The following is an 11368-nucleotide window of genomic DNA, read 5'->3' on the forward strand; positions in this document are numbered from 1 at the left end:
TGGCCCCTACCCCCCCATACCCCGCACATGGGGCTGGGGGGTATAATTGCTTATGTGTGTGTCTTATCGAGGGCCTGGCCTGATTTCACCCTCTTCCTTCGGTTCCATGGTTCACCATTACATTGAGCCACTGCTCAGGGAACATGTGTGGAACTGAACTAACCTCTCTGTTTTCCCAGATAAGAAAACCAAGGCTCATGGGGGTGGTGATGGGGGGAGGCCAGGGGCAGCTGAGGTCACACGCTGGCTGCAGGGTCCTGAGGCTCGCCTCATTGGGGAAGGATTCTCAAAGGGGGCACATCTGGGCAGAGGGCTTGGGACCTTCCACAACCTTATTGGGCAGTGAACTTGAACGGGGGAGCCGTGGAGGAAAAGGTGACCGTAGACACCCCCTGGGGACTCTCGCCAGAGGTTGGTGAGGCTTTGCAGGTGGCCAGAGAACCCCGGGCGACCAAGGGGAGGGGGAAGGGCCGAGCAAGTAAAATTCACACTGTTACGGGTACGGTGACTCATTTGTGCCAACAGGTTGGTGAGACATAGAGAAACTCCGGGTACAGGAAGATCAGATGGGATAGCGAACTTGAAAGTTCTTTGAAAATGGTAAACCAACCTAAGAGCAGGGGCTCTGGCTTCAAATAGACCTGGATTCAGAGCCTGCTTCTGGAACTTACCTGTGACCTTGGGCAAGTGGCTTAACCCCTTGGAGCTTCAGTTTGCTCATCCGAAAGGAGGGGCTGGGAGTAGTAGCTGCCTCAGTGGGTTGCTCTGAGGATCCAGTGACTGAATGTGGATAATGTCTGGCAAAGAGCCTGGCATGTGGCCATCCAGGGTAGCCGCAGTGATGGTGAGAAAGAAGTTGGGCCCTCGGCCTGGGGTGTCCTTCCTCACAATGTCCTCCTCTCCGGTTCCTACATACCTTCCGGCCTTGAAGATTCCCTGAGACAGAAAGGCCCCGTCCCTTCTCTACATGCTCCTGACTTTTTATCGAAGCTTTCCTCACAGCACTTCTCGGAGTAGGCCCCGCATACGGCTACTGAATGAGCATGCCTGATGAACCCCAGTGGCTCGGGTCTTCCTCGTCCCTGCTCACCGTGCCAGCCCACGGCCCCCACCCTGCCCAGAGAGGCATCCCTCAGTGGTGGGATGGCCAGCAAGCAGAGACAGCAGCTGGGAGGCAACTGCCCCAGCCCCTGATACCAGAACACAGTATGTCATTTGCACTAATGAAGTACAGAGGAGAAAGGAATTTGTAAATACATTTTTTAACAATTCTACAGACTTCTTTTGATTGATACAATTGAATTCATATTTTTTTTTAATGAATACAGTTTCCTGTTTGTTTTGTGTTTAGGCCCTGATACAGATGAAATGAATGAGAACTTCCCATGTAACCCACCTGCATAAGTGGTTGATAAGTCCACTTGGAATGTTTGTTAACCAGTCAGACAGGGAAAGTTGGCCCAGTTGTAGAAAGCCCTACCGCCGGGCATCAGCAAAGGCCAAAAGAGATAAAAAGAAAAAGCATCCACTCTCAGAGATTGGAGAATTCAAGAGCTGGCACTCATATGCCCCTCGTGGGACATGGCCCTCCCCAAGCCGTAGGTTGCTCACTTGTAAGATGGGGGAAGCAGAGCTTACCTTGCAAGGACATGGAGAGGTTTGATGATAATGTGCACAGAGCCTTGCTCAGTACCTGGCAGGTGGTGGGCACTCAGTGATGCCTGCTACTCTTACTCTTACTACTTGGCAATGACATGAACTTATTTTTGGGGCTTCTTACCTGACAGTTAAAATGAGTTGTACATAAGAAAATGAACTGTATCCATCACTAAGAGTGAGCCCAGCCCAATACCTCTTAACCGGATAAACCTTTCAAAATCAGGATTTTGATCTTCAGTCTCTGTTAAATGGGCATAGAGCGGAAGATGCAGTGGGAGGTCAAAGAAGAATCGGGCAGGGCAGGATCTCCAGGAGCTAAATGCCTGGCTGCCAGGGTTTTCTTCAGTAAGAAAGTTCAGGAATTACTTCGACCAGGCAACTGAACCTATGCTTTGCCCATTACTGATGACCCTGAAAACCAACCAACCAACCAACAAACCAACGAACCAAGAAATAAAACCATTTATCTTCTCAATATTCACTGAGCTGAGAAGACTTTCCTTTCTTCCTTTCTTCTTTTCTTCCTTCCTTCTTCCCTCCTTCCCTCCCTCCCTCACATCCTCTCCATCAATGTGAAGCCCCCTATCTGCCTGGTAATTTCCCCCATCTAACTCTTCAGGACAGAAACGCCTGTGGTGTTTCTCTGCCCTTCTTGCTGCCTGTCACAGGGTGAATACCCTGCGCCTCTGTGCCCCTGACCTGCAGTCAATGTGGCGGGCCCCAGTGTCACGGGGCTGAATAGCCTGGCTCTGGCTGCCTGACCCTCAGGAAAGCCCTGGGTCCTCCCCACCCTCTGCCTTCTCCGGATGCAGGTGCAGTAGGAGCAGGTAACACTTCAGGCCCCTTCCGGCTCTGCCACTGTAACCTCAAGGAGGCCACCTGTGGGCCTGGGGCCCGACCCACTGGGGTTTCACTCCCCACTCCGCCACTTACTGCTGGGTGGCCTTGAGCAAGGTGCTCAATCACCAGTGGCTCCACAGGGGGCTAGTACTGGACGCCCCCTTTAGGGTCAGGATTAAGGATGTTACATACCAAAGATTTAGACTTGTGCCAGCACATAGTAAGCACTTCATAAGTGCTTTCTCCTATTGCTCTTGTGCCAAAGAAGGAACAACGGCACATCAGACCCATCTCACACTGACAGTGGGGCCCTGTCCCAGTCTGTCTCTGAGTTCATAAATGCAGCACCCCTATGTGCCGGCATTGTGGCATCTCACGAGGTAAAACTAGTGAATGAGTGAGGTACAGTGGCTTCTAGAGGAGCTCAGTCTAGGTCAGGGCCATGTCCCTCCCGCCCTGGGTACCCAAGGGTCTCCCGACCTGGTGCAGGGATGGACACATCAAGCCAAACAGATCTCGTAATTGGTAAATCCTGTGCGCCTAACACAGGACTGGCAAGCACGTGCCCAGCCTACAGGCAAAGAGATCCAGTGAGGTTTTCAGTGCTGCCGGCCAAACAAGATCCCACGGCTGGATCCAATCCGCAGGTCTAATTATGGGACTCCTCACACTGCGTGAGTGCTTGCTTTGGGCTTGAGTCATGATCCTCATCGCCATGTGTATGTATGAGCACATGGAACAGCTTTACGGATATATAATTCTCATACCATGGAATTTGCCCTTTTAAAGTGTGCGATTGTTTTTTTTTTCCTACTATATTTGCAGAGTTGTACGTCCATCACCACAGTCAATTTTAGAACATCTTCAGCACCCCAAAAACAAAAGCCCTACCCATTAGTAGTCGTTCCTCTTTTCTTCCTCCATCTAGCCCCTGGCCACCACTAATCTACTTTCTGTCTCTATAGATTTGCCTATTCTGGACATTTCATGTAAATGAAATCATACAATATGTGGTCTTCTGTCACTCCCTTCTTTCACTTGGCATTATGTTCTGTTTTGTTTTGTTTTGTTTTGGCATTATGTTTTCAAGGTTGATCCATGTTATAACATCAGTACTTCATCTCTTTTTTTTTTTTTAATGGCCAAATAATATTCTATCATATGGACAGACCAGATTTTGTTGATCCATTTACCTGTTGATGGACTATTCAGTGGTTTCCACTTTTTGGCTTACATGAATAATGCTCCTCTGAACATTCATGTACAGGTGTTTGAGTAGCTATATCTTTTAATTGCACTTTTGAAAGTACCTATGGGGAGCCTAGGTGGCTCCATCACTTAAGTGACCAACTCTTGATTTTGGCTCGGGTCGTGACCTCAGGGTCCTGAGATCAAGTCCTGCACTGGGCGAGCCCCGAGTTGGGCTCTGTGCTCAGTGCAGAGTCTGCTTGAGATTCTCTCTCTCCCTCTCCCTCTGCCCCTCCCCTCACTCACACAGGCTCTCTCTCTCTCTCTCTCTCTTTCTTTCTCTCTCAATAAATAAATAAAATCTTAAAAAAAAAAAAAAGAAAGTACCTAGGAGTGGATGGTTGGCTCATATGGTAAAGTGTATATTTAACCTTATGATAAGTGCTGTATCCTTTTGCATTCCCATCAGAGCGTAGGAGAGTTCTAGGGGCACCTGGGTAGCTCAGTCGTTAAGCATCTGCCTTCGGCTCAGGTCATGATCCCAGGGTCCTGGGATCGAGTCCCGCATCGGGCTCCCTGCTTGGCAGGAAGCCTGCTTCTCCCTCTCCCACTCCCCCTGCTTGTATCCCCTCCCTCACTGTGCCTCTCTCTGTCAAATAAATAAATAAATCTTAAAAAAAAAAGAAGAAGAAGAAGTGTAGGAGAGTTCTAGTTGCTCCACATCCTCACCAACATTTGCTAAGGTCAGTCTGTTTAGCTTTAGTCATTCTCATGGAGGAATAGAGGTGTCTTGTAGTTTTAATTTGCATCCCCTGTCCTTGCTCTGAACTGCTGCGGTTAGCTCTCTGGCCTGGCATGTTCTCCTTTAAGGTGAACAAAGACAAATAGGTGTTGGTAGTAGAAAATCGGGTGCAGAAAAGAAAGAGTGTTTGGGTGGGTGGGAGGGCAGCCGGACAGGGGCAGAGCAGAGAGCTGACTTAGCAGTTTGCAGGTTGGCTGACTTTGTTTTTCTAGCACACTGGAATCTCCTGGCTACTGGTCTTTGATTTCCTTTAATTAGCCTTCCCTAGTGACAGCGACAGGTCAAGATTTCTAGGAAGTGCTCCAGACAACTGCCTGAGAGACCTACATCCCTGGGCGTTCATTCCTGAGGGCTGAAATGCATCCTATTTCTCATCCTCTGAGCTGACTTAGGGGCTGGCAGAGCACTTGTACTTTTGGGGGGTTGACTTTTCATTCCCTGCTTTACTTCCAACACAAAGGAAGTGCATTATTTACAAAATATCTCTATCGCCTAGAAAATATCTCCCTGGGAAGAATTAAACAGTTATACATTAAAACCTTTTAAAAATGCAGCCATGCACCAGCTGCCATTAGGACACCAGCACTGCACACCTGTTTGGCATCTATCTGATAGAAAAACAAGCTACTAAAGCTTCCAGGCACAGCTGGCTCGCTTGAAGGACATTTGGTTGTAAATCTGAGCGCCCTCAGAGATTCCTTAAACAGCAATAGCTATGATGGGGAGGGACATTTCCCAAATGCGGTGAGGAAATTTTAAGAGTTTGGGACAAAGTACTCAGAAATCAATTCCTAACCTACTAAGCTTGTGATCCCAAGCAGGAGACAGATCTATAAAGAAGTAAATGATAGGACGGCATGATAGCTATTATGACAGAGAGATGGACAGGGCACAGAAAGCAACTGTTTGGAAGACGGTTTAGGGCTATCCAACAGAAAAGGGGACATTGAAGTTGGGCTTTGAAGGATGAATAGAAGTTTGTTAGAAGGTAACAGAAGGAACAACCTACCAGTGGGAAGAGCATGCATAAGGCACTAAGATGTGAAACCACACAGATTCAGGAAACTGTGGGTCCTTAAGTGAGTCTAGAGCATAGGGTGGGTAAGAGAAATGGTAGGAGGGAAGCTGCTGAGCTCAGCGGAGGCCAGATCCCAGAGAACCTTGAGGGCCAAAATAAGGAGCTTGGGCCTCAGCCATCACAGGGTTTTGGTCAGAGTATGTTCTTGAGAGAACACCCTGGTCTCCATGAGGGGGAATGGATGGCGAGAGCAGGGCTAGGTGCGATTTCACCAGGGCCTCAGTGCCCCATGTGGCCCGAGGACGTGTGATGTGCCAACACCATGCTGTGTACCTGGGATTGGAAGTCCCAGGCAGCACTCCCAGGGGAGGCTAGGGTTGGCCAGGGCCTAAAGGAGGGTACGAATCCTTCCCAGTGGTCACCCAACTCATTCTCTACAACCAGAGGAGGCTGTCGACCCTCCTCACCCTCAGGGCAGATCCTGGACACCACGTGTCATTCTTATTCTAGGATGGGAAAATAGCCAGGGCTCAGCCGGGACTGGAACAACCCAAATGCTCCAGGCTCCATCTCCTTGGTACTCAAGCCCCTCATGACCCAGTGTCCTAACCCTGGCTGACAACCCAGCTCTCCTCATGGCTATGTCGCACCCTGGGAGTTGGGCAGGTCAGGACTGGTCAGAGCCTTTGCTTTTCCAGAGTTGGAAATCAAGGTACGTTTGAGGCCCAGGCTTGCCAAGGCTCCCAGGATTAAGAAAGGGTAGGGTCAAGACTTGGACCAGGGTCTTCAGGTTCCCGAGTCACTTTTCCAGGCTGCTTCTCACAGCGCGTTAGGAAAACGAACACTGCGCCATGTAGGAAACATAAATTTTCTTACATTCGTTCTCATGACTATTCCCATGTTTCAGATGAAGCACCGAGGCTCCAGACAAGTAACAGCTGTCTACCTGATGTCTCAAAGATGCACCAAGCTACCTTCTCCGATCTGAATACAGACTTGGATCGGAATGTCTTTCCACACTGGCAATAGTCAAGCCTGCTTTGCTAAGCAAGGACCGATGAAGACACAGGCCTCTGGAGACTGTCATGTTTTCTGCACTGGCATGGCAAATGACTTGCAAAATACCACGGCATTAAGAGAGGTTTTCCTGCAACAGAGCTCTTGTGACAAGGTGAAGAGGCTATATTGCTCTGGGACTTGTGCTTCTTTTTAAAAATAACCATTTTTCTCTTTCTGACAAATAATTCAGATCCCAGGCCAGCGTCAGAGCAGGCAGGGGAAGTTGCCCTCCCCCCCCTCCCCCCCCCCCCCGGTGGCACCCACTTCCTCCGGGGTCCAGGAGAGAGTGGGCCTGCTATCTCCCAGGCCGCTGCTCTCTGAACTGGCCCCAGGTACCAGGAGTCTGTTTTATGGATGGGTCTGTCGTGAGTCAGTATGATAATGTTTCCTGTGAGAACTTTATTTCCCTGCATTGTTTGCAAAGTCTGTGTGTGTCTGAGCACGTACTCCTAATCTCGGTGGAGTCTGTGCCTTGGTTCTAAGACACCCCTGAGGGTGGGGGTAGGGGCCCAAGGAGACCAGACATGGGTTGTCCCCGTCCCCTCTGGTGGCAGGGAGAGGTGGGGGTGACTCACATGCTTTGGTCTCGCCTCCAGCCTGTCATGGGCTCGCTTCTCTGCTGAAAGCCACTTCAATCAGTCATCTTTTGCTGGCACTCAGTGTGGGCCCAGGCCTCGCCGGCTGCACCCACCCATGGCCGTCTGGGACACTTCTGAATTAGGGCAGGAGACGACCCTCTCTCTTAGCTTTTAGCTCCTTGGTTTGCAGATGGGGAAACCCAGGGAATTTACATGATGTGTCTAAGCTGAACCGACCGCTGGGGAGGCCCATGGTACAGCAGTCAAGCAGGGTCTTTAGAGCTCCCCGGTCCTAGGTTCAAATCCCAACTCTGCCACTTGTCACCGGGCAGGTCACTTCATCAATCTCAGTCGCTTCGACTAACAAATGGTGTTAATCGACTGACAAATGGTGTTAATCATGCTCAGCTTGCAGACCAGCTGCAAGCATTACATCAGAGAACAGATACAGAGCAGGTGCCCCAGAAGGAGTTTGGAGAGCATTCTTTCTTTCCCCATTTCCTCTGAAATGCCAGCCGGAGCTGGGGGCTGTAGCTAAGGCTACACGGCAGATGCCTCTGGGGAAGGCACCAAGGGGCCGTCAAGGCACCTTGCTCACAACAGTTCTCCTCAGACCACTTAGTCAAAGCCACTGGACTCCTGAGCTTTCCAGAACAGACAGGAAATGGCCCTGCTGTTAAGAGATGGCTATCAGTAGTAGTGAGTAGCTTAGCCAAGAGTTTTAGTAGAAGAAAAAAACAGAAGAAACTATAAGTTGTCCCAGCTCTCCTTAACATCTTAGCCCACTGCCCGCTGGCTTCTCTGACCCCTGCCCGCCATGGCATTCAGGGGCAGCCCCACATTTTTGGTTCTGTGCTTACCTGCCTTGGTGGCATCTCTATTAATTCTTTCAACTCTCATTTTCTTCTTTTGCTGTTACAGAACTTTCTGGTGGGTATTTTTTTTTCTAAAGATTTTATTTTTAAGTAATCTCTACACCTAACATGGGGCTCGAACCCACAACCCCAAGATCAAGAGTCGCACATTCTACCTACTGAGCCAGCCAGGTGCTCCGGAGATTGGTTGTTTTGATCTGCCCAGCATTTACCTCTTCTTCTAGAATCAGAACCCAGGTTTGGTTTTGAGCCCCTCCCCCAGCCCTCACTAAACACAGTCTTTATAGACTGTCAGTACAAGTGCCCAACTATTTTTGGCTAAGGGAGGGCATCTGATCAGATGCTCTTCTCCTGGGATCTGAATCTCAAGGGGGGATAACACAAGGACTGAAGATGGTTCCAATTGCCTCATCCCATAGAGGTTTCCTAAAGAGATGAGCTGCTGCATGGACCCATGGAACTGCTTTTGACCCATCCTTTCCACGGTGTGATCTGCAGGCTCTCATCCCCATACCTTCCCGGTCATTTTCATTCGCCCTAAAGTTACAGTTGTAACTTACAACTGACGCATCCTCAGTCCTACACAGTGGGCACACAGTAGCCCCCTTATCCATGGCGCATATGTTTCGAGACCCTCAGTAGATGCCTGAAACCCTACACATGCTGTGTTTTTTTTCCTAAACATACATACCTATGAGAAAGTTTAATTTATAAATTAGGCACAGTAAGACATTAACAACAACCATAATAAAATAGAACAATTATAACAATATACTGTAATTAAAGTTATGTGATGGTGTCTCTCAAAATACCTTACTGTACTGTACTCACCCTTGTTCTTTTGATGATTTGAGATGATAAAATGCCCACGTGATGAGACGAAGTCAGGGGAATGACGTAGGTGCTGTGCCCTAGCGCTAGGCCACTTCTGATCTGATGATATGTCAGAAGGAGCATCATCTGCTTCAGGAGCACGCTTGACCCGTGGGTAACTGAAATCATGCAGAATGAAACCGCGGATAAGGGGGGATGACTGTATATATACATTGACATCTTGCCTTCTCAGTTTGTCTCATGAGCAGGGACTGGGTCGTTTATTCATTCACTCATTTATTTATTCAACAAACCACAACCAAATTCCTACTTTGTATGAGGTCTGTGCTGGGAATTGGGTGTTTGGAAAGGAAAACACAGTTCCTGCCTCCAAGCAGCCTGAAGTCTGGTCAACCATTGTGAAAATGTACAAGTTACTCCTCAGTCTGTCATTCATGGAATAATGCTCGTTGGGCACCTCCGGCGGGCCAGGTGTTGTGCTGGGGCCGGGCTGACAATGTAGAGGACAGAATCCCTGTCCACACATCACCAGAGCAATCCACACAAAGCAGGTGCTAAAAATGAACTCAGGATTGCAGAAGGTCAGAGTCTGAGGCCATCCAGAATCCACACAGCCTACCGTTTTTGAACAGTCCTGTGGGGTACTGGGGACTGAGTATTGTGGTTTTATAAACTATTCCAGTTTTTTACAGTTTTATTGAGGTGTAATTTACATACCATAAAATTCACCCATTGGCAGTGTACAATTCAAGGCTTTTTAGAGAATCTATGATGTTGTGCAACCATCACCACAATCCAGTTTTAGAATGTTCCCGTCACCCTGTGAGGTTCTCTCATGCCTGTCTGCAGTCAATCCCTGCTTGAAGCATTCAGCTAAAGGAAAATTTGAGAACCAGTCATCTCTTCTTTTTTTTTTTTTAAGATTTTATTTATTTATTTGACAGAGAGAGACACAACGAGAGAGGGAACACAAGCAGGGGGACAGGGAGAGGGAGAAGCAGGCTTCCGGCTGAGCAGGGAACCTGTTGTGGGGCTCGATCCCAGGAGCCTGGGATCATGACCTGAGCCGAAGGCAGACGCTTAACGACTGAGCCCCCCAGGCGCCCCCCAGTCATCTATTCTAACCCACTTTCTCTACCGATGGGGAAGCTGAGGCCCAGAGAAGAGAAAGGGCCCTGCTGAGGACATGGAGTGAGCCAGCAGCATTGCTGAGATTCGACTCCAGAGAGGCCTGAGTTCAAAGTCAGGTTCTTTTCACTCACGGGAGGCAGTGCTGATAGTGGTTAAGAGTCCCGGAACCGGGCAGGGTGAGCTCAAATCCTAGGCTCCCCCATTTATCCGCTGTGTGACCATGGGCAAGTTGCTCAACCACTCTGGGCCTCAGTTTCTTCACGGGCTCGTGTGCAGAAGAAGAGCACCTATCTGAGAAGGTTGGTGTGTGCGTTCCACGAGATCTCTTAGACGAAGGCACTCAGCACAGTGCAGGACGCGGAGTGAGTTCTCGGGGAAAGTTGGCTAATAATGACCATTTCACCACATCACTGTCTCCCAATTTCCCCTCAGAAATTTGGAAGTGAAAAAGACAGTGATGAAACAAAACCAGTCCAGGCCCCAAATGGCACTGCATGTACGGAGGCAGCTTTCTAAGAACGTGGTGCAACACCCCACCCTGGGGCATCACCGCCCGGCTTGGCCGATGGAGCAACTGCCGGGGGCGTTGCTCAAGCTGCGCGGGCCCCGGCCCCAGCCGGGAGACGCGGCGGCCGCTGTTCCTTCCTGCCCAGTTTCAGCATTGCCCAACAGGCCCACAACAGACACATTGCCTCAGCGTCCAGGGAGCCTGGCTCCCTTCCCACCCCCACCCTGAGGGGCCAGATGTGTGACTCTGGCGGGCGGTCAGGAGGGGCCAGGCTCCGCCCCCTGCCCCGCCCCGGCCACCGCCCCTCGGCCACCGACGAGACCTCGGAGCTGCTCCCGAGCCGGGGCAGGGCACCCCGGAAGGAAGGGGACGTAGCTCAGCGCTGCTTGCTTTGTGTGTCTTATCTCTGTCAGCCTAAGAAGGAAGCTATGAACATCATACCCCATGACAGCCGAGGAAACCGAACTTCAGAGAAGGCGGGGGTGGCGGGTGGGGTGGGGTGGGGTGTTCGCTCAGGCAGGGAGCTCCCAGAAAACATTCCGTCCCATGAGAGGTGGGATTAGGTCCGGGTAATGCTGCTTCTATGAAGCAGGGTGGGGTCTCTGTTTTGCTTTTTGTTTTGTTTTTGTTTTTAGCACACACACATTACACCCACTTTAGACGCCGTGAGGAGAGTTCTGCCTTTGAGGTGAAGCATATCTGACTTCGGGCAAGTTGCTTAACCTGAGATTTCATTAGGGGGAAAACACTGCCTAGTGTGCTAGGTTGCCATGGTGATTAGAGAGCCTGTTTGGAAAAAGCACCTAGCATGGCTTACTGAGCTGCTCCTGAGTGCTAAACAACATCCCCAACCCTAAGAAGTTCCAGTGTATGTGA

The sequence above is a fragment of the Neomonachus schauinslandi genome, chromosome 1 (assembly GCF_002201575.2).
Source record: "Neomonachus schauinslandi chromosome 1, ASM220157v2, whole genome shotgun sequence".
Classification (NCBI taxonomy): domain Eukaryota; kingdom Metazoa; phylum Chordata; class Mammalia; order Carnivora; family Phocidae; genus Neomonachus; species Neomonachus schauinslandi.